The 24,574-nt window shown below is 43.0% G+C and overlaps 1 protein-coding gene across 1 annotated transcript in view; it reads right to left on the bottom strand.

The window, feature by feature from the left end:
* Positions 1-24,574, bottom strand: part of LOC137638212 (splicing factor ESS-2 homolog) — a 322,644-nt gene that overhangs the window by 255,452 nt on the left and 42,618 nt on the right. The window lies entirely within an intron of this gene.

The following is a 24,574-nucleotide window of genomic DNA, read 5'->3' on the forward strand; positions in this document are numbered from 1 at the left end:
CACCTATCTATAGAGAGATAGAGTGGCCGCAAACTTATTTTGCGGAGTAAGAAGTGGCCAGATCTCCTACTAAAATGGAAGAAGAAGAAGAAGAAGAAGTACAGGAAATGTAAACAAAGTTGAACTCAACACGTGATTATACATATTTTAATATTTACGCCATTTTAAGGTAAAATAATTTAATTATATTATTGTATAATACGATATTATCGTATATATAGGCATTTATTATCTTTGAATAAGCAAATATCGTAAAATAACGTACGATATCGCGAAAGGAAACTTAGCCTAAGGTAGACTACGTCTCCAAAAATATGTTTAAAAAACTAAGATAATTAGTTTTATTTATATATAATTGAATATATTTTGTTTAATACCTAGTTGTGTGAGAAATCCTGCATTGCCTACCGTAAGCCTGCTGGCCTGCACAGTAGGCTAGTTCGGTAATGTGGTATGGCCCTATAGCCTACTGTAAGTTAGGTTCAAGGCGAATAATGGTGTTAATTATTCTTTGAAGCTTTATTACTTGATCTAGGCATTGATTAGGCTAGGGTAGGCCTAACCGTGTAGGCCGAACTTCAATTTTCTATTGGTGGTAAGGGAGCCTTTGCAGATCAGCGGCCAGATCCTCCCGCGGGCGCAGAAAATAGGAATTTCTTCCCGCAAAGAGATATGCATCAGTACCTACCCTTAGCTAAGGTGGTTTCATATAACATTGTTAAATAACCCTCCTATAAACTGCCAATTACCCAATATTTGTGTAATTAATGTGCATCCGCTATTTTACAAACACTCTATTACTTGTAATTTGTGTAATTAATGTGCGCGTCCGTCATTCTACAAACAAATATGAATTACCTCTAGTTTGAGTAATTTAGCTGTTGTGTGTGCTACCCTACAAACCATTTACTATTACATTTAATTTGTGTAATTAATGTGTGTGGCCGCCATTCTACAAATAACTCCAAATTGCCTACAATTTTAGTAGTTAGTGGATGTGTCCGGCATTCTACTAACCATTTACAATTACATCTGATTTGAGTAATCATCGTGTGCATCTGTTATTGTACAAAAAACATCCAATTACCTCTTATTTAAGTAATTAAGGGGTGCACATGCTATTCTACAAACTACCCACATTGTTATTTAAGTATTTTTATAGAATTGCTCTCCAACAAAGAGTTATGTTTAGTGAAATATAATTTTTTTCTGCATGTATGCAAACCCTCGTCCACTGAATATATATGCGTAAGATTTTCGCTTTGAGCAGAAAGTTTATAGACGACGAATGAGTGCTTTTCACTTGCGATAATGGTCAGAAATGCATCGAGTATGTGTTAACCAGTTATAAAGTATGTGGTTCATTTGGTAGAATGAAGCGGTTATTATTACGATGAGGGTTTTCAGAGGGAGTTCTAAGAAAAGATCTTATTTGTGATCAACAACAGCAATAATAGTAATGATAAATAAGAATTAATTAGCCAGAATAGATTAATTGGCAATAGATAGCAATTTTTTTTTTAATCGATGTTATAAAAAACCATAACCTTGAATATACAGGATTAAAATGATAATAATTAACCCTTTTACCCCTAGGCTATTTGGAACTTTCCAACCCTTAACCCCCAAGGGGTTATCTTTTTTCAAGCACATTTTGTGGTATTTTTCTTTTTAAATTGCTCTAACAGACTTAATTTTCATCATAGAAAGGTCAGGTTGGTCTCATTCTCTTGAAAAATGCCTAAAGTTTCTCAAAAAATTATAAAAAATATGCAAAAAAAAAAAAAATAGCAGTTTTTTGCAAGGACGTACCGGTACGTCCAAGGGGTAAAGGGGTACCAGTATGTCCTTTAAGGGGTAAAGGGGTTAACAAGTTGCCACGTAAGTTAATGAATGTCCCGTCGTTTCAGAACAAATCCCACAATGAGCCAGCTAGATTCACGACCGTCTTCGGCAGGGGTCTTGGTGGTTTCAGAAACCGACAACAGCGTCTTTAAAAAACCCGGCGTGCCTCCTCCGAGGAAGAGGAAAAAAAGTGTTAGACGAAGACACTTTTGTGAACGTAAGTACTGTAGAAGGTATTTGACTTGCAAACACGTGTAAACATTCAGAGATAGAAATACAAATCCAACTGAAATTGTTTATCTCAGATATTGTATCCAAAGTCCATAATGAAATACTGTAGTAAAACAATTTATAATTTGATGCAGTAAGCAAGAAGACATTTTCAGTATGAAATTTTACCATTTGTTGAGTTTTTGAGCTGAAAATCATAGCCATGCGAGTTGGGTGAAGCCAAATTTTTAAAAATTTAACTTTCAAACAGCTTCTTGGAACCTATTTAGTTTCTAAGTTGAGGACTTTGTGTATAGTACTGTCATCTACAGTTATGAAGGTATAAATAGGACTTCCAGTTCAGATATTAATTATTTGTTTGCTTCCAGGAAGTAGAGCAGATCATCGAGAGAGACTTCTTTCCTGATCTGGAAAATTTGAAAGAGTGGAATACCTCGAAGCCAAAGAAGCCAACGACATCCTCAAGCTGAGGTAGTTCTACATCAAGTACTCCAACGGGGACTCGTCTTCGTTCCGAAACGTTGAGGACAACCCGGCCACCTTCGAGACCCCGCTGTCGAACACGGGTGACGCGACGCCGCTCATAGGCGGTCGGGAAGGATCGCCCAAGTCGTCCCGGGATGCAAAGGAAAATGCGGAAAGTAAGGACGACGACAACGTGGATGTGGTGAAGATGTCCCTGGACGAGTTTCTCAATTCCCACGAGCTAAGACAACGAGAGTTTTGAACACTAAGGAAGGAGAATGAAGCCAAATTCAGGTTGAAGGTGAGTGAGCGCAGCTGTTTTTCTTTTTTTGGGTCAGGTAAATTCTGGAGAGGATATATCAGTCATGTTCCTGCACATAATAAAAACCTTTGTCCTTTATCAGAAGTATAACTTCAGTGAAGTTTGAAAAACAGATAAACTTTTAATGAGGCGGGCATAGAGGCCTATCCCGATAAGGGGAGGGACCCTCACTTTCACTTCGGCTGCGGTGCTGTACTGTCTTAATTACCTGCATCTCTTGTTGGGCTGTTTAGTGCTTTTTTCTTTTGCTTTCCAGAGTGTTTGTGTTGATTGTGTTTTTTGTTGATTATGGCGTTTCAATGGGCAGACGTGCGGCTTTGTCTGGGCCATAATTGTGGCTGGTACATGAGTAGTACATTGGATCCTTCTCTCTGGTTTCGGTTCATTCTCCCTTTACCAACACACTAACAAACCGAATAGTCTGGCCTGTTCTTTACATATTCTCCTCTGTCCTCATACACTTAACAACACTGAAATTACCAGACAATTCTTACTACACTGTAATTGTTCAGTGGCCACTTTACTTTTTGTATGGGTAGAAGAGGCTCTTTAGCTATGGTAAGCAGCTCCTCTAGGAGAAGGACACTCCAAAATCAAACCATTGCTCTATAGTCTTGGGTAGTGTCATAGCCTCTGTACCATGGTCTTCCACTGTCTTGGGTTGGAGTTCTCTTGCTTGAGGGTACTCGGGCACACTGTTCTATCTTGTTTTTCTTCCTCTTGTTTTGTCAAGTTTTTTATAGTTTATATAGGAGATATCTATTTTAATGTTGTTGCTCCTCATAAAATATTTTATTTTTGTTTATTTCCTTTCCTCACTGAACTAATTTCCCTGTTGGAACCCCTGATCTTGTTGCATCCTGCTTTTCCAACTAGGGTTTTAGCTTATGAATTAATGATAATGATAGCCAGATATGGATCCCGACTTATTAGCTTTTGCAGAGGGGTATGACTGCACACATTAATATCCCTGTGATTATTTTAGGGATTTTCCTCCTCTTCAGTGGGGAGAATTCTCAAAGGAGAGGAAGAAATCTAAGAGGGGTTCAGGATAAGGGTGGCAACGTCCAGGCTGGTGCTAAAGAAGTTCTTTAGTACCTTCTTCACTGCATCTTCAACTTCCTTCATGGCTAGGTTTTTGTGAGGAATTAGTAAGAGGAAGTGAAACCCTGCCATGCACACAGGGATTGTTTTGATTTAGACAAGTATTGCATTCTCTTAGCAAAATTAATACCCCTTTGCTTCATACAGTACCATTAGTGTACCATCGCAACGACTGATCTTTGTAAGTTGTTGCCTTCTAAAGGTATTGATGGTGCCCTGTAGGTCAAGAAGTTTCTTTAGGTGTTACATGCCACTTGGACTCGGACATCTTCCCTTCCTGCGCCCTCTTCTATGGCTGTACCGCCTTTAAAGGAGAGACGTGAATGCTGTGCCCCTCGTCATGTCCTTGCATGTTGCAACAAAGGATCCTTCCCACTACACTTCACCTGTTCCTGGGGCCTTCTTTATCTCGTAGCTACCCTTCAAATGTGACGCCTGCCACTCCGAGTAAGAAGTAAAGGTCACCGAAGCTTAGAACTTCGCCTGGTTCATCTACGTGGCTTTATGTGAGTACTGTAATGTTGAAGAAGTTGAATGTATAAGTGACAAGGGACCAAGGAGAATGAGCAAAAAGTATAAGGAAGAATGCTAAGCAATTGGCATCAATAAAGGCGCTGAATGTACATAGTCAACAGATACTCTGATAGCTTAGATTGAATCTTTAGGAAAAATCAATGAAATGTGGCGCTAGATCCTAAAGAAATGATATTGTTATCATTAGCATTGATTTGGAAATGTACATTCGAAAAAACAAAAAATTCTATTGATCCACATAGCTGGTACAACATGTGAAATATTGCTCTTTGTTTCCTAAATTCCAGACAATCGCTTGTACTTCTGCACACCAAGCTGTCCACCTTCTTCAGTTCCTACCATGCTTCAATTTTATCCAGCCATCAAATAAAATTCTAATTATTGGTTGCAGTGCAATACAATTTGCAATGAGAATTAATGTCACGGATAGGCAGACTAAATGACTCTACGAACGCACAAATCCATGGGTTTCGGATCAGCCGTAGCTTTCAGTGCAGGACTTGAAAGCAGCAGTCTGGAGATAACAGACAACCGTCATCTCCTACTATCATTTGGAGAATACCCTCATAATCCTTGAATATCTTTACCCTTGATTAATTGGTAGTTTTTCAACAGGCTCTATAATAAATCTAGCTCCCTCGGGGAGGAGAATCATCTCGTGTCAGCTGTCGCGACGTAAGTCTAGAGCGAGAGGTATGAATGAATGAATAGTAATTATCTGGCATCATGACATTAGTGATCATTGGTGCTGACTGGAGTGTGCTTAATGAAGAATTAATAACGTAAGATAAAACAGGAGAAATAAATGAATAACTTAACAAAACATTTAAAATTTAATATACTAAAAAATGAATAAGATGGTCAGTTTCCAATACGAATATAAAAATGCCACTGGAATCACATAGAACATATCTTACAAGAATTTTGTTGAGGATTTACCTACCATCCTCATTATGAGCTTCAGAGAGAAATTGTTCTCCAATATCCACAAGAATGGGACCTTCATTAAGTAAATGCCTAACAGTCAGGGGAACTGTGCAATTATAACACAATGGCTGACACCTGCCAGTCTTCAGGAACTCGTATGTTCAAAGTGTGCGCCCAATTTTAAGGCAACAGAGGGAAGTTAATCTATTTCCATGGAGGTATAGTATTGCATTTGAGATCTTCATCTTATTCTGATCAACAGAATTCCAGTAATGTTGCCAAATATTACCTAGAGACTTTTTGATATCAGGAAAAACGGTAAGCATGATTGGCTTTCCTCTCGTCATCTTTTTCTTCTCCCTTGGAGTGCAGCGTTCTTGTCGTTATGTGCTGTATGTATTTGAGCATCAGAATCAAGCCACTTTTCTTTTAGATGAGTTTTGTTCAGAAGTATTTCCAACATCATCCCAGATGAGGGCGAGGATGGAGAGAGAGTATACAAACCCACTTCTCATAAATGAGAGTGCTGTACATTCAGACAACATATAATCTTTATTATTATTATTATTACTAGCTAAACTACAACCCTAGTTGTAAAAGCAAGATGCTATAAGCCCAAGGGCTCCAACAAGCAAAAATAGCCCAGTGAGTAAAGGAAATAAGGAAGTAAATAAATGATATAAGAAGTAATGAACAATTAAAATAGAATATTTAAAAAATAATAACATTAAAATATATTTCATATATAAACTATAAAAAGACTTTTATCATCCTGTTCAACATTAAAACACTTGCTACAAATTAGAACTTTTCAAGTTCCATTGATTCAACCACCCAATTAGGAAGATCATTCCACAACTTGGTCACGGGTGAAATAAAACTTCTAGAATACTGTGTAGTATTGAACCTAATGATGGAGAAGGCCTGACTAATAGAATTAACTGCAAGCCTAATATTACGAACACAGATATGGGTTCATTCTTGACTGTCTGCCAATCACTAGGTAGAAACCTAACCTAACACCTGGGACGTCATCTTGCCCAGGCTGTTAGGAGCATCACAGGATGCACCAAATCTGCTCCTTCACAGGACCAAGTGCTTTGACAAATCCCGGGAAAGTGAATCGGCCAGTTATGGTTATAGGGACTTCTTCCCCTCATGAGGATGAGTCTCCTTATCAAAGAACAATGGTTTGTCTAGTTAGGGATAATACAGATTACTTTAAAGACTTTTTATTTTAATTTTGCTTTTCATATGCAATTTTTCATGCTCTCTACTCCATAAGAGTATTTCATCATTGTGAATGATAATCGTAACGTCGTCATTTTTATTATTATTATTATTATTATTACTAGCTAGGCTACAACCCTAATTGGAAAAGCAGGATGCTATAAGCCCTGCAAAGGCTCCAATAGGAAGAAATAGCATAGAAGTAATGAACAATTAATATAACATTTTAAGAACAGTAACATTAAAATAGATCTTTCTTAAATAAACTGTAAAAAGAGACATGTCAGCGTGATCAACGTAAAAACATTATTTTCTGATTAATGGAACTCTGCATCTCCATTCTTGGAACTCAGCACGCCTGGATGTTTGAAGCGGAGGAACATCCTAAGGACTACACGCCGAACCTGAGTTTACCAACGGACGAGCAGCGGGAGGAAGCGTCACGACTCCAGACCCAAGCAGGTGGAAATCATGGTAAATCTCGAGAAGTCTTCACTGCTTCCCACTCAAAGACTGGTATACCTAGGCATGATTATAGGTTTGTATAGTTAGGAAAAATACAAATTATCTACGAATTTGTCATGTTTAAAGAATCCATTCATGATCATTAGGTGATTTCTTATGCAAAAAAATATTAGGTTTTCTCCTTCAACGTTTCTTGTTTCCTCTCCAAATGGGCCTATTACATTCTCTATCCCTCTTCTCTCACAGCCAATCCGTGCATTAAAATCTCCTAGTAGTAGGTTGATGCCTTCTGGCTGTCCCTCCAAATGTAATTCTAAAAGTTCCATAAAAGTATCTTTTTCCTCTTGTGTATGGCCTTGCTGTGGTGCATAAATCTGAAAGACATTATAATTTGTGTTCTTTACTCTAAATGTGCAACTAATAAGTCTTTCGCTGATCAATTGTACTTTTTGTATATGGGGGCAAGTCTGGGTCCTACGATCATAGCAACACCATGTTTTCTGATTCCTGCATCTACTCCACGATAGATCAGTACATATCCATCTCCTAGGCCCTGTCCTGCGCTTTCACCTCTATGCCTGGTAGTTATTCTGAAAACACAGAATTTTGAAAGTGAACGTTCAGACCTCCGCATGGCTGTTGGAAGAACTCCAGGAATGGCTGTCAGAAGCATCGCGGGACATCAATAGCATAACTTCCGATTACCTGAGCACTAAGGAATCCCTGTCTCATGTACAAGGTTAGTGCTGTAGAATTTGTTTGCAAAATGTTAGAGGAAATGGATAAATATTTTGCTAGTTTTAGTATACAGTTGTAACATGGTTTATGAGTTTAATTTGTTCTAGGATTGAGCTCATAAATTAATACAATTTTTCCCAATTTATTTGGGCTGTCTGATCAAAGATATTGCAGTGATTTTAGCCCTCTGGAAGCGTAGTAAACTTTATAGATGCTGTCTGAGCAAAGATCTGAAGAAATAAAGGAAATTCTCTTGGTGTGTTCCTCATGTCTGTAAGTACACATATTGTACAGCGAACATATCTTTTGTTTGAGATCACTTCTTAGTCCATGGATTGGATTTTGAAGTGGTGCTGGACGGAAGGAATTTGATGTCCTCCGTTATGTCGTCTTTAATGGATGAAGGATGGGCCGTAGCATTTTCCATTAGTAACAAGGCTTGGAGTAGGAGGTTCTTCTCCTTAAGGTACTTTTTGACCTCAAAGACCCATTGCACTAAGAAAATAAGAGTCACCCAAGCCTTGTTATTTGACCCCACAAATAACGTTCAATTGCGTCTTTGCACCTCGTACTTCTCAGAGGTCCGTGGATTCTAGTTATGCACTAGGAGAGGGTTGATTTTGCAGTCCCCGTTAGCGTTAGCTCAGAACAGCAGGATTAGGCTGTCCTTAGTGGGTTTGTGACCAGGAATTGCCTCTTCTGCTGTATTGTAGATCCTCCTGGTCATCTTCTAAAAAACATTGGTTTGCTTTTCAAAATGTCAGCAGACATTACTTTTGATTTTTCACAAATATTGTTTACAGTAATCAAATCTCCTCCTAACTGCATTTCATTGATGCTGATAAGCAGCACCTTTTCACTGATATAAAAAATGTATGGCTGTTGTTTTGTCAATGCACAACACTTAATTGATTTGATCTCTTCCCCTTTTTTTTTTTCTTCAGAATTGTACAAATCATGGGTGTTATATGATTGTATATTTTTCAATATTAAACTTAGCCGGTGATTATATAAGCTGCAGCTCTGCTGCCCGACAGAAAAACCTACGGTCAAAATACGCCAGCGATCACTATGCAGGTGGGGGTGTACATCAACAGCGCCATCTGTCGAGCAGGTACTTAGTACTCCAAGTAAACAAAGAACCAATTTTCTCTCTGTCGTGCCACCGGCAAGACCTACTAAATTCGCTGTTGCTTACTGGATTGGTTTTCACAGATTTTGGTGAAGTACACATTTCTAGTTATTAGCTTTCGCTTTGCAGAGGTTATCTTCAATACATCCTTGCATTCTTTTATTGATTTTTGGATTATTTGTTGACGACTTGGATAGATTTTGAATTCCCCTTTGACTAATTCAAGATGGCTGACCCTTCTCAAGTCCCTAAATACAGAAAGTGTAGTGCTAGGGACTGTTCAAGGCATCTTCCGAAGGCCTCTATCGATCCGCACACCGTTTGTTCCAATTGTCGGGGTAAAACCTGTCAATTGGAAGATCGATGTGAGGAATGCGTTGGGCTTTCGGAATTCGATTTTCTCGAATTCCTGAAATATTCACGTAGGCTAGAGAGAGATAGAGTCAGGAGAAGTTCATCTCGCTCTGTTGATATTTCCTCTCCCCATGCCCCACAACCTATTCCTTCCCCTGTAGTGGTTGCTCCTGATCCCCCTTCTAGCACTCAACAACCTTCGATGGCAGATATGATGCGTGCCATCCAGGCTCTGGGTGAGAGAGTCGAGTCATTGGCGAGTGACCGTAACCAACTCATGGCAGACGTCATGGAGTTGAAGGGTAAGAGTGCAGTGGGTAGTGACAAAGTGAGTGGTAGTGTTGTGGAAAGTGTTAGTGTTGCGCTTGAGGGTTCGTCTGTTCGTGCCTGTCGTCCTCCCAGTCCGGGACCTCTTGCAAGCTCCCAAGCCCAGGGGAGAAGCAATGTCGTACGACCAAAGGGTTCGACAGGCTTTAATCAGCGGACAGACGTTCCCTCCGTGGTTTCGGACGTATCTTACCAAGATCGCCCCACCCACAAGAAGACGAGAGAGCCCATTTATTCCTCGTCTGCGGAAGATGTTTCTCGGAAGAAACAATGGACCAAGGTCTCACGGCCTCTTAAACGCAAGTCGGTCCCTTCCGCGCAAGTCCAACGGCCCAGTTGTAGCCACTGGGTCAGTTCGGACTCGCTGCAGTCTTCCGATGACTGCACACCTCCTAAGAGAGGCAAAGCGGTACCGCAACAGGCAGTAACACCGTCTGTTGCCGCACCTGCTACTGTAGACCCTAAGTGGTCTTTGCTGCAGACCATGCAGACGCAGTTAACGTCTTTAATGCAGGACTTTCGTGCGGAGAAGGTTGACGCTGCACCCGTTAGCCTACAACCAACCACGGTTGTGCGTCCAGTGGACGCTGAGGCTACCTTCTCCCGCACTCCAGCTGTGAGAGTCCCGCCACCCATGCGCAGTGTACCCTGCCAGCCGCATGTTGACGTTCAGCGACGCACGGAACCCTCCGTTGACGTTCGCGAGTTACAACAACAACCTAAGTTGTTTTGTTTTGACGCTGCGCGTCAACCTCCGCAACCCAGTGTGGTTACCACTACTCGCCCACAGCAGACTAGACAGTCAGGAGTAGACGCTTTGCGCCCCCGCGCTGCTATGGTTGTTGCCAGCTCACAGACTGGCCAACAGTTCCATGACGTTGCGTCCAGTGCAGTCACGCATGCACCCGTGCTCCCGGACTCAGCTGACCAGCCAATTCCTACTCCTTTGCCGTTCCTCCTCAGTATTCAGATGATGGACTCTCTGATGATGACGACGCTGCACACCTTGACGACCCGCACACGGACATCGACGAACCCAAGACCACGCCTCCCTCCTTGGACTTTAGGAAAGTTCTTGCACTGTTCAAGGAGATGTATCCTGATCAGTTTGTTTCTGCAGCCCCACGCTCTCCTCCATCTGAGTTCGCTTTAGGCACGCAGTCATCCACGCCTGCCTTTACGAAGCTCGTCCTCGCCCGCTCGTCCAAGAGAGCTTTAAGAGTGTTGGGAGATTGGATGCAGTCCAAAAAGCACCTTGGGAAGACAGCGTTCTTGTTTCCCCCTGCGAAACTCGCTTCCAGATCGAGCGTCTGGTATGCCACGGGAGAAGTTCTCGGCTTGGGAGTTCCTGCCTCTGCCCAGGGCGACTTCTCAAGTCTAGTAGACTCTCCCCGCAGGCTAGCCATGAGACGCTCCAAGATTTGTTGGACTCCTTCAGACTTAGACCATCTGATGAAAGGAGTGTTCAGAGCCTTCGAGGTTTTTAACTTTTTGGATTGGTGTTTGGGAGCGTTGAGCAGGAAGACCTCCCCTTCTGACAAGGAAACTTCCATGCTCGTTATGTCCTGCATGGACAAGGCCATACGGGACGGTTCCAGTGAGCTTGCGGCTTCGTTCGTTTCCGGGGTCCTCAAGAAACGGGAAAACCTTTGCTCCTTCTTGTCAGCTGGAGTAACACAATGTCAGAGATCGGAACTTATGTTTGCTCCTCTCTCAAAGTGCCTTTTCCCAGAGGAGTTGATCAAGGAGATTGCTGCCTCCTTGATTCAAAAAGACACGCATGACCTGGTTGCGTCATCTGCCCGCAAAGCCACCCCTTTGCCTACCGTGTCTAGACCCAGGATGGATACTCCAGCGTCAAGATTTATTCCGCCCTTTCGTGGCAGAGCCTCCAGCAGAGGAGGTGCTCGTGCCGAAGGTAAACGTGGGAGTAAGAAGAAAGGTACCAAGTCCTTTAGAGGCAGAGTCTGACTGCCACCTTCTTCAGACAGCAGTGGGAGCCAGACTCAAGAACTACTGACAGTCCTGGGAGAACAGGGGCGCAGATGCACAATCTGTGAAGTTGCTCAGAGAAGGGTACAAGATACCGTTCTTGCGCAAGCCCCCTCTAGCAACGACTCCCATCGACCTCTCTCCCAGGTACAGAGAGGAGGACAAGAGACTAGCTTTGAAGCAAGAGGTGTCTCTCTTACTAGGAAAGGGAGCGGTAGTCAAAGTCCGGGACCATCAATCCCCGGGCTTCTACAACCGTCTCTTCTTAGTGGTAAAGAAGACAGGAGGGTGGAGACCGGTGCTAGACGTCAGTGCTCTGAATGTCTTTGTCACAAAGCAGACGTTCGCCATGGAGACGACAAAGTCTGTTCTAGCAGCGGTCAGGAAGGAAGACTGGATGGTCTCTTTAGACCTCAAGGACGCTTACTTTCACGTCCCCATCCACCCAGATTCCCAACCTTTTCTAAGGTTCGTTTACGGGAAGGTTGTCTACCAATTTCAAGCCCTGTGCTTTGGCCTAAGCACGGCGCCTCTTGTCTTTACGAAACTGATGAGGAATATTGCCAAATTCCTCCCTCTATTTGGACGACTGGCTTCTAAGAGCTTCGTCTAGTCGTCGCTGTCTGGAGAATCTAAAGTGGACTCTAGATCTGACCAAGGAATTGGGTCTCCTGGTCAATATGGAAAAGTCCCAACTGGTCCCATCCCAAACTATAGTGTACCTAGGGATGGAGATTCACAGTCAAGCTTTTCAGGCTTTTCCGTCGGCCCCCAGAATAAGTCAAGCCCAAGGATGCATCCAGAACATGCTAAAGAAGGACCGATGTTCAGTCAGACAGTGGATGAGTCTGATAGGGACGCTTTCATCACTGGACCAGTTCATTGCGTTAGGGAGACTGCACCTCCGTCCCCTTCAATTTCACCTAGCTGTTCACTGGAGAAAGGACAAGACACTAGAAGCGGTCTCGATCCCCATTTCCGAGAAGATGAAGTCATCACTGACTTGGTGGAGGGACAACATCAACCTCAGAGAGGGTCTGCCCCTGGCTGTTCAGACCCCCAACCACGTTCTCTTCTCGGACGCATCGGACACGGGCTGGGGTGCGACATTAGACGGTCGGGAATGCTCGGGCACTTGGAACTCGGAGCAAAGAACGTTACATATCAATTGCAAGGAGCTACTGGCAGTTCATCTGGCCTTGAAAAGCTTCAAGTCCCTCCTTCTAGGCAAGGTGGTGGAGGTGAACTCCGACAACACCACGGCCTTGGCGTACATCTCCAAGCAAGGAGGGACCCATTCTATGACGTTGTACGAGATCGCAAGGGACCTCCTCACCTGGTCAAGAGATCTAAACCTGTCTCTAGTAACGAGGTTCATTCAAGGCAACATGAATGTCATGGCGGACCGCCTCAGTCGGAAGGGTCAAATCATCCCAACAGAATGGACCCTTCACAAGAATGTGTGCAAGAGACTATGGGCCACATGGGGCCAACCTACCATAGATCTCTTTGCAACCTCGATGACCAAGAGGCTCCCAAATTATTGCTCGCCAATCCCGGACCCAGCAGCAGTTCATACAGATGCTTTTCTACTGGATTGGTCCCATCTAGACCTTTATGCATTCCCCCCGTTCAAGATTGTCAACAAGGTACTGCAGAAGTTCGCCTCTCACGAAGGGACAAGGTTGACGTTGGTTGCTCCCCTCTGGCCCGCGAGAGAATGGTTCACCGAGGTACTGCAATGGCTGGTGGACGTTCCCAGAAGTCTTCCTCTAAGAGTGGACCTTCTACGTCAGCCACACGTAAAGAAGGTACACCCAAGCCTCCACGCTCTTCGTCTGACTGCCTTCAGACTATCGAAAGACTCTCGAGAGCTAGAGGCTTTTCGAAGGAGGCAGCCAGGGCGATTGCTAGAGCAAGGAGGACATCCACTCTTAGAGTCTACCAGTCGAAGTGGGAAGTCTTCCGAAGCTGGTGCAAGTCGGTATCAGTATCCTCAACCAGTACCTCTGTAACCCAAATAGCTGACTTCCTATTATACCTGAGGAAGGAAAGATCTCTTTCAGCTCCCACGATCAAAGGTTACAGAAGCATGTTGGCAGCAGTCTTCCGTCACAGAGGCTTAGATCTTTCCAACAACAAAGATCTACAAGACCTCCTTAAGTCTTTTGAGACCTCGAAGGAGCGTCGTTTGGCCACACCAGGTTGGAATTTAGACGTGGTGCTAAGATTCCTTATGTCAGAAAGGTTCGAGCCACTACAATCAGCCTCCTTTAAAGATCTCACTTTAAAGACTCTTTTCCTCGTCTGCTTAGCAACAGCTAAAAGAGTCAGTGAGATACACGCCTTCAGCAGGAACATCGGATTTTCATCTGAAACGGCTACATGTTCTTTACAGCTTGGTTTTCTAGCCAAAAACGAACTACCTTCTCGTCCTTGGCCGAAATCGTTCGATATTCCAAGCCTTTCTAATTTGGTTGGAAATGAACTAGAAAAAGTCTTATGCCCTGTTAGAGCTCTTAAGTTCTATTTAAGACGAACTAAACCTTTACGAGGACAGTCAGAAGCTTTATGGTGTGCTATTAAGAAACCTTCTTTACCTATGTCAAAGAATGCAGTTTCCTATTATATCAGACTGTTGATACGAGAAGCTCATTCCCATCTGAATGAGGAAGACCATGCTTTGCTGAAGGTAAGGACACATGAAGTTAGAGCTGTCGCAACTTCAGTGGCCTTTAAACAAAACAGATCTCTGCAGAGTATAATGGACGCAACCTATTGGAGAAGCAAGTCAGTGTTCGCGTCTTTTTATCTTAAAGATGTCCAGTCTCTTTACGAGAACTGCTACATCCTGGGACCATTCGTAGCAGCGAGTGCAGTAGTGGGTGAGGGCTCAACCACTACATTCCCCTAATTCCATAACCTTTTTTAATCTTTCTCTTGAAATGTTTTTATTGTTGTGTTTTGGGTTGTCCGGAAGGCTAAGAAGCCTTTCGCATCCTGGTTGATTTGGCGGGTGGTCAAATTCTTTTCTTGAGAAGCGCCTAGATTAGAGGTTTTGATGAGGTCCTTTAGTATGGGTTGCAACCCTTGATACTTCAGCTCCTAGGAGTCGCTCAGCATCCTAAGAGGATCGCGAGGCTCAGTAAGGAAGACGTACTTAAAAAGGCAGAGTAATTGTTCAAGTCGACTTCCTTACCAGGTACTTATTTATTTTATGTTTGTTATTTTGAATAACTGCTAAAATGAAATACAAAATACTTAGCTCATAATAATGTAAACATGTAATGCTGGTCTCTACCCACCCCCCTGGGTGTGAATCAGCTTATATGATCACCGGCTAAGTTTAATATTGAAAAATGTTATTTTTATTAATAAAATAAATTTTTGAATATACTTACCCGGTGATCATATATTAAAGGACCCTCCCTTCCTCCCCAATAGAGACCCAGTGGACCGAGGACAAAATTGGTTCTTTGTTTACTTGGAGTACTAAGTACCTGCTCGACAGATGGCGCTGTTGATGTACACCCCCACCTGCATAGCGATCGCTGGCGTATTTTGACCGTAGGTTTTTCTGTCGGGCAGCAGAGCTGCAGCTTATATGATCACCGGGTAAGTATATTCAAAAATTTATTTTATTAATAAAAATAACATATTTTGGCCCAAACAAATATGACCAGCACATTGTAAAGCCTCTCTTTGTAGAATAAAGTACTTGCATTTGAAGAGGGTGATTCAAGGGAAAAGAAATCGGTAAGTACAGTACTGTGCGGTAAAAATTAAAGGCACATACGAACAGCAGCTTGGAAATAAGTCCTCTAAATTATGGTGTAGAAACCTCACTCTACGATTTAGCATAGTAATATGTTGTAGATGTAAGAATGAAATTGTCTATTTCTTTAGGAAGATCATTCCTCAATCAGGTTTTACAGTAATCTGTAACCTTACTTCAGATAATCTTTATTTTTCCATTTTGTTTTACAATAGATTTCAATCAATCATGACTTCTACTTCATGAAACCAACTCATGTTTAATTTGTCTTGAAGGCTCATCTTAAGTCTCCTCACTTATTAAAACTACTGTATAGTGTTTGGTTGAATTTCTCATATTATACAAATGAATTTAAAACAACCCTTTCTAGTGTTTCGTAAAGAGCCCTGTTTCTCCGGCCAGCCTTACAGCTGCTAAACAATCTTCTATTATAGTCATCCAATATATTCTTTGTGTTATTAGGACTTGTTCAACAGTTTTTGAAATGTTTATGTCTTGACGAATTATAGCGCTCTAAATTTTTTTTTCAGGTGCTGCCGACGTCAACAGAAGAATGTGACGAGGCCGTACGGTTGATAGCAACCAATTCAACAAGAAGGCTTAAGATATGAGAGCCGTCTCTACAAGTGCAGACTTGCCGTCAGCTATCCGAAAATGTAACCGACATACAATCTCTCCCCTCCAATAGCGATCTGACTTATGCATCTGATTTTCATTCATGGTCCTCTTAAATTGCTTTTAAAATGTTTTGGGAACTTTTATGTGAGTCATATGCATATGCCTGGTAGCTAATTGATAGGTTTCTAAACTGTGCTCCAAGTTGTCTTTCATTTAGTGTTGGAATGCTTAGGGCAGTGGCGGCTCATTACTTAACCTAAATTGTTACTGTTTAAGCTTGATCCATTTATTTGAAAATTAAATTCATTTTTTTTTATTTTAATTTGAATGAAAAGATCAATTATTTTCTTGATCTCTGGATGACAACAGGAATTTTTTCTCCATGGAAAATGTTGCAAGTGCGTTTAGTCTATCCGAATTCATAGTACTTAGAAAAGTTTTTATGGTTTCATTGTTGAAAAACAGCATTCTGCCTCTGTTGTAGTCATGGGAATTGTCAAGAGAACTGAAAAAAAAAATGAATCAAATAGACTATCTGGAAGAAGGATAATAATTTAAGAATATAGTAAACATTTGGTGTTTGTGTTCTATTATCTAATGATCTTGTGTATCTCTTTACATTGGAAGATAGTTCCTCCTATGATAATTCAATTCAAACCATTATTTCAAATGTAACGATCCATAGATATACATGTATTTGCAGTTAAAAGAGTATACAGTTATAGAATGAAGAAATATTACTGAAAAATATATCTGTAGTTGTTGGTAAATTACCCATTGTCATATACAGTATATAAACTGTTATGCCAGTGTCTCCACAGTGTTATAAGGAGTTACAAGGATTTTGGATGTCTCATAGACTTTTTAGTCTATCTGCGGAGACTCCATTTGCTCTTTGGTCGAGCGATTTAGTTTAAGCATTTAGAGTTCTTAAGATCTTGTCTAACTTATTCTTGAACTTGTTTATTGTGTTGCTGTTCACTACATCCATTGGAAGTCTATTCCAAGTATTTTCTATTTTTTACATTAGGCTACCCCCCAAAATTGGGGGAAGTGCCTGGGTATATGTATGTATGTATAAAGAAATTGCCACATTGAGGGGTGTTGCATTTTTTCAAACAATTCAGTTTGGGGATGTGAATCGTGTATTGCTAATGGTAGGATTAACCAATATTTTATAATATAATTTTCTGACTTTTGGTAAGTGCAAATGAGGCTAATGTATTTCAATTATTATTGGATTCATTATCAAGGTTCTCTTTACCAATTGCTGTAGCAAATGCTTGAGTTTCCAAACCCACTTTGGCACTTAGATCACCTGCAACTATGATGTCGTGTTTTTTGCATTTGATAAATGATACCTTACAGTTCATCATAAAATGTAACCTTTTCATTATCAGGGGAATCTTATGTCGGTGCATGTAGACCAATTGTTAAATTAACGGATTTTTAAGCAAAGCGAAAAATCTATTTTTGGGTGAGATGGCCATGTCGTCCTGATAGAAGCTTCCTATAGACAGCTTTCTAAGGGATATTTGACTACAGTGATACTCCCAGAGATTTGACTTTTAGGTCTCCAGAATTCTAACTCCTAGCGCGAGTATCCTTAAAATTTTTCTTAAGCATATCGCATAATATCAGGGGACGTATATCTTGATACGACACACGGAAATCTTCACCCCGAATAGCGTTTTCCCTTTGAGGGGGAAGAGTGGCGAAATTGAAGGGGAGCCGTTATCAAGGTTACCCTTCCTCCCCTACTATTACAGGGCTCCAAGATGGCGCTCATTCCTATTTCAGTAGCGCTTTCGCATGGTGTTTCTCCCTGCTTTTCTAGTGCTCTAGATCACTATTTTTGAGGATTTATTATGCATTCTCCAGCATCTTCTGCCTCTGGAAAGGAGGAGCAGAAAATGGAGTGCGGTGTGATGTACTGTAACAGCAAGAGTAGGAACTTTTGCGGTCACACCATGTGCAGGTCTCATGCCGCCTGCGTTGTTACCACCAAAACCTTGCGGTGTTGAGACCCTAAGGACTGCAACATCTGCTCGGCCTTGGTGGCTGAGAGTTTCGGAAACTTCATCGATTGCCTTGAAATCTATCATAGATTTTCTCACTTTTGCTGACATCCTTATTGCCACTCCTTGTTGATGGAGATTATCTGTCCTTCCAATATACAATATATAATGGAATATTTATCAATAATGGATTCTCCATATCCTGTCCTTCTTGTTTCTTGCAGGATACCAAAATCAATTTTGTTAATATCGAAATATTTATCAATAATGAATTGTCATTATTCTGTCCATCTTGTCTCTTGCAGGATACCTAAATCCATTTTGTGATTTTTTTAATTCCTGAATAATAATTTTACCATATCCAGTCTGTACAAGCTTTTGACATTCCATGCTCAAAGTTTTATAGGAGTTTTTTAGGGTGTTTGTCCAATTCCTTACAGGTCGTCATCAGATCCATCCAGTATACGTCTTTCTTGAGTTTCAGTAACCATAGATTTTTTCCCAGATAGGGGTATTAACCCTTCACTCGACCCTCCCTATTTATCCGGGCTTATGACCGGCATGTTTTACCATGATGCCTGTAGTGTTATGACAACAGTTATTGCAATGGGGAGCTAACTGATTGACCAGCCCAAAATGTCTGTTTTAAATATAAAACTTACCCGCTGGTTATATAAAAGAGCTGAAGTCCCTGACGCCAGGGCAGAAATTCAAATCTCGCGCTATCGAAGATACGCCAGGTGTACCAACCGCACCCTAGCGGTAGAACAGGTGGAACTACACACCAACTCCAGTTCTTCTCTCTGCCGTCATAGCTGACTGACATATAGAAGTTCGCTCTCGTGTTTTTACTCTCTTGGGAAGTTGTTTGGTGAAAGTTGAGTCCTTAGCAGCCGATAGAAATACTATCTTTTCCGAGTTAAAGGTATTGAAAAACCGTGAGCCTATCGGAACTGTGGAAAGTGTTTCAGTGTCTGATGTAGTACCGAAGAATCGTGACTCTCTCGGTGTTGTGACAAGTGTTGATAAATTTTGTTCATTAGATGATAGGTGTAATGAGTGTCTTTCCTTAACTAATGATGATTTTGTTACTTTCGATCGTTATGTTAGGAGACTAGAGAGAGATAGAGTTAGGCGTAGTTCTTCCCGATCTGTGGATAGAACCTTACCTAATTTACCTGTTCCTAATCCTGTTCCTTCCCCTGTGGTGGTAGATCAGGAACCTACTATGAAGGACATGTTTACTGCTATTTTGTCTCTTGGTTGTACAACGTTCTTTTTTGAGTTTAAGCTATCGTTGATTAATTTTCCTTGGTTCTTATCTTGAAATCTTTTTGTTTGAGATTTTCTTTATTGCTTTTTCCCTTACTTTTTGCTTGTCGGTCTCTCACGTTAGCTTTAAAAATGGCCGACTCCTCCCCTGCTCAGCGTAGGTGTGTTAGTGAGGGTTGTCGTACACAACTTCCTAAAGGATCTATTGATCCTCATTCTATTTGTGTAAAATGTAGGGGTAAATTTTGTCATCGTAGGAAAGGTGAGGTTCATGCGTTATCCCCGTCTTCCGATGAAGGGTCGGGGAGTGAGATCTGGCGTCGAGCGTCGAGACCGCTTAAACGAACCCATGTTGATTCACAGCGTCGAGAATCGCCTGTGCGTCCAGGATGTAGTTCGTGGGGTTCACCGGAACGTTTCGTTCTCCCAGCGCTTGCACTCCGGCCAAACGTTCAGATCACCGTGTTCGTGTGGATATGATTCCTTCCGATTCGGACCTTGTTACTATTCATGCACCCCCTCTTCCATCGGATTGGCTTTCTTCCCCGAAATGCGTGGTGACGTTGGTGCGAATCTTCCTTCTAGGAGTTCTGTTGATCCAAAATGGTCTGCGCTTTTGTCTATGAAGGAACAACTCTCGTCGTTGATGGATTCTTATCAACCAGGTGTTGGCGTTGTGTCTGGGCGTTCGATGTCAGACCAGTTATCGCACAAACGTTCGATGGTATCTGGTCTTGACGAGTTATCACTTAGGCGGTCTCCCAGTCATAGTGTTCAACGCCAGGTTGATTTTGATGAGTCGCGTCAGAGAGTTTTGGTTGACCAGTTTTCGTATTCTGGTCGCGGGGAAGAACATCGGCGTCGACAAGTGGACGAGACGCGTCAACAATTTGAAGTAGTGGATCGCCCGCGGCAACAACTTTTGGACGCGTCGCGTCAAAACATTGGTTTGCAGCGTCGACATCCTGACTACTTTGATCGTTCGCAGCAACAGTCCTCGGACTTTACGCGACCTCGCGGCGATCTTCAACAGTTACCTTCTGATTTCAAGCGTTCTTCTGTTCAACAGCAGTCGGATTCTAAGCGGTCTAGGCAGTTGTTGGTTGAGGATGATCGTCTACACGTCCGTGTTTCGCATCAATCCACTTCTACTTCTCCCCATCAAATTGACACAGATGTTGGCCTTGACAGGCAATCCCATCCAGACGTTGTTCCTTCGGTTCAGGCTGCGGCTGTTGCTGCACTGCCAGAAGACGAACCAGAGGAAAAGTCGGATGAGGATAATCCTATTGAGGATGTCTCTGAGAATGAGGAGGAGAAGCATTATCAGCATGCTGTGGACCTTCGCAAGTTTATGCTTATTCTGACTGGAATTTTCCCGGATTCTTTTACCCCTGTGGCCCCTCGTTCTCCGCCTTCTGAATTCATCTTAGGTATAGCTACTAAGGTTCCAGTTTATACCAAGATGGTTCTTTCTCGATCCTCTAAGCGGGCCTTGAAGTTAATGGGTTCTTGGTTGGACTCCAAGAAATCTTTTGGCAAGACGGCCTTTGCCTTTCCTCCCGCTAGGTTAGCCTCTAAATCTAGTGTGTGGTACGAGACTGGTGAAGTGTTGGGCTTGAGTTTTCCTTCTTCTGCTCAAGGGGATTTTTCAAGTTTGGTAGATGCTTCTCGTCGTCTTGCCTTAAGGAAGACGAAGATTTGGTGGTCCATTCCAGAGTTCGACCATTTGCTTAAAGGTCTTTTCAGGGCCTTCGAAGTTTTTAATTTTTTGGACTGGGCTTTGGGGGCTTTGAGTAAGAGGGTCTCTGATATGACGGAAACGGACACTAGTGGTTTGGTTCATTTGATGTCCTGCTTGGACAAAGGTGTGAGGGATGGCTCCAACGAACTTGCTGCCTTGTTTACAGCTGGAATTCTCAAGAAAAGGGCCACGATGTGCTCTTTCCTCTCCGCAGGAGTGTCTCCCTATCAGAAAACGGGCCTTCTTTTCGCACCTTTGTCTAATTCCTTATTTCCTCAGGAATTGGTTGGCGAGGTGGCTACTGCTCTCACGCAGAAGGCCACACATGACTTAGTTACTCATTCGACTAGGAAAGTTTTGCCTCCGTCATTCTCCTCTCGTAAACCTAAGGAATCTTCTTCTGGGTTTCGACCTCAGTCCTTTCGTGGGAAGCCCTCTGGAAGAGGCTCTTTTAAACCAGAAGGAAGGAAGCCTAGAGGCAGAGGGGGCAAGTCCGGCCGAGGTAAAGTCTGACTGCCCTCTCCTTCAGACAGCAGTGGGGGCCAGGTTGACTCACTTTTGGGAGGCTTGGGAGAGGAATGGAGCGGACCCCTGGTCCGTCCAGGTGTTAAAGGAAAGCTACAAGATCCCCTTCCTGACCAATCCTCCTTTAGTCACGGATCCAGTGGATCTTTCGCCCAAATACAGAGGGGTCCCAAGAAGCAAGCCATGCTTCTACAGACGTCTCTTTTATTAGAGAAACAAGCAATAGAGGAAGTGCAGGATGTTACGTCTCCGGGGTTTTACAACCGCCTTTTTCTAGTACCCAAGAGTTCCGGGGGGTGGAGACCGGTTCTGGACGTAAGTGTGCTAAATGGTTACGTCCAGAACTCGACGTTCATTATGGAGACTCAGAAAACAGTTCTGGCAGCTGTGAGGAAGGACGATTGGATGGTCTCTTTAGATCTTCAGGATGCCTATTTCCACCTTCCGATTCATCCCAGCTGCAGACGTTATCTGAGGTTCATGGACGGAAACAAGGTCTTCCAGTTCAGGGCTCTTTGTTTCGGACTCTGCACGGCTCCTCTATTGTTCACCAAGATCATGCTGAACGTGGCAAGCATGCTGCATTCGAGGGGAATCAGGGCCTCTCTGTATCTGGACGATTGGCTGATAAGAGCCTCCTCAGCCGATTGTTGTTTGAAGGACCTCAAGATGACTTTGGATCTCTCCAGAGAACTGGGTCTCCTGGTGAGCTCGGAAAAATCACAACTCATTCCATCCCAGGAGATTCTTTATTTGGGGATGGAGATTCACAGTCGGAGTTTTCGGGCTTTTCCGTCGTCGGTGAGAATCCAAGCAGCCCTCCTAAAAGTCCAAACGTTCCTGAAGAGAGATCTTTGCTCCGTCAGAGATTGGATGAGTCTTCTGGGGACTCTCTCGTCGTTAGAGAAGTTCGTGACCCTGGGGAGGTTGTACTTGCGTCCTCTTCAGTTTCATCTCAACCGCCATTGGAAGAAAGGGGACAGCCTCGACAGGGATTGCATTCCCATCTCGACTCCCATCAAGTCTCATCTTCAATGGTGGAACAACGAGCCCAGACTGAAAGAAGGCTTGTCTTTACTTCAGAGGAACCCAGACCTCGTGTTGTGTTGCGACGCCTCCAATTCGGGGTGGGGAGCCACTCTAGAGAAGCAGGAACTTTCGGGGACTTGGACGGTGGAGCAAACCTCTCTCCACATCAATCAAAAAGAGCTTTTAGCTATTCATCTAGCTCTCATCGGCTTCGAAAAGCAGATCAGGGGCAAGGTGGTCCAAGTCAATGCGGACAGCACGACAGCTCTGGCCTATATTGTGAAACAAGGCGGGACCCACTCTTGGCCTCTGTTCGAGATTGCAAGACTGCTCCTCATCTGGGCGGAGGAAAGGAAGGTGACTCTTTTGACGCGGTTCATCCAGGGGGTCAACAATGTGAGCGCAGACAGACTCAGCAGGAAAGGTCAGGTTCTCTCCACAGAATGGATTCTGCACCCGGACATCTGCAAGAGTCTGTGGCGGTTATGGGGTCGACCTCTCGTGGATCTCTTTGCCACCGCGAAGACCAAACGGCTAGAGTGTTACTGGTCTCCGGTTCCAGACCCCGAAGCTTTACACATAGACGCTTTTCTGATGAACTGGTCACACATGGAGGTTTATGCTTTCCCTCCGTTCAAGATCCTTTACAAAGTGATTCAGAAGTTCATTTCACACGAGGAGACCAGAATGACACTGATAGCTCCGTTCTGGCCGTCAAGGAGCTGGTTTCCAGAGGTACTGGAATGGATGGTGGATGTTCCGAGAAGCCTTCCCATGAGACCCGATCTTCTCAGACAACCTCACTTGGCCCGAAATCATCAAAACCTCCGAGCTCTACGTCTGACTGCCTTCAGACTATCGAAAAACTCGCTAGAGCTAGAGGATTTTCGAAGAAGGCAGCCAAGGCAATTGCAAGGGCAAGAAGGTCTTCAACCATCAAGGTGTATCAGTCCAAGTGGGAGTTGTTCAGGGAATGGTGTAGAACTAACGCGATTTCCTCTTCCAGTACATCGCTTTCCCAAATAGCAGATTTTTTCTTGGACCTTAAAGTTAAGCATAACTTCTCGTCATCGACTATTAAAGGTTACAGGAGTATGTTGGCGACGGTTTTTCGACACAGGAACCTAGACCTTTCTAATAATAAAGATCTACGAGATTTACTTAGGTCTTTTGTGATACGACCAAGAAGATTCAAACAGCTCCCATCGCCTGGAATTTGGATGTTGTCCTTAAATTTCTCATGAGTGACAGATTTGAGCCTTTACACTCGGCTTCATTTAAGGACTTAACCTTGAAAACCCTTTTTCTAGTTACCCTCGCCACTGCGAAAAGAGTTAGTGAAGTTCACGCTTTAAGCAAGAACATTGGTTTTCGGAATGGGAAAGCCATTTGTTCTTTGCAACTGGGGTTCCTGGCCAAGAACGAAAACCCTTCTCGACCATGGCCCAAATCCTTCGAGATTTCTAACCTTTCTGATTTGGCTGGCGGTGAATTGGAAAGGGTTCTCTGTCCAGTTAGAGCTCTACGGTTTTATGTGGACAGAACTAAGAATCTGAGAGGTAACTCAGACGCTCTGTGGTGTGCAGTCCGGAAACCCTCGATGCCCATGTCTAAGAATGCCTTGTCTTTTTTCGTTAGATTGTTGATTCGAGAAGCTCATGCTCAGTGTGATGAGTCGAATCAGAGGCTCCTCAAAGTCAAGACACATGAAGTCAGAGCGGTAGCGACTTCAGTGGCCTTTAAACAGAACCGCTCTCTGCAAAGTCTGATGGATACAACATTTTGGAGAAGTAAGTCTGTTTTTGCATCCCATTATTTGAAGAATGTTCAGACTCGCTATGAGGACTTTTTTACGTTGGGTCCTTTTATAGCGGCTAATGCGATAGTAGGTGAATGATCTACCACTACGTCCCCTTTTTTCCTAATA

Source organism: Palaemon carinicauda, chromosome 3 (assembly GCF_036898095.1).
Source record: "Palaemon carinicauda isolate YSFRI2023 chromosome 3, ASM3689809v2, whole genome shotgun sequence".
In the NCBI taxonomy this organism is placed as follows: Eukaryota; Metazoa; Arthropoda; class Malacostraca; order Decapoda; family Palaemonidae; genus Palaemon; species Palaemon carinicauda.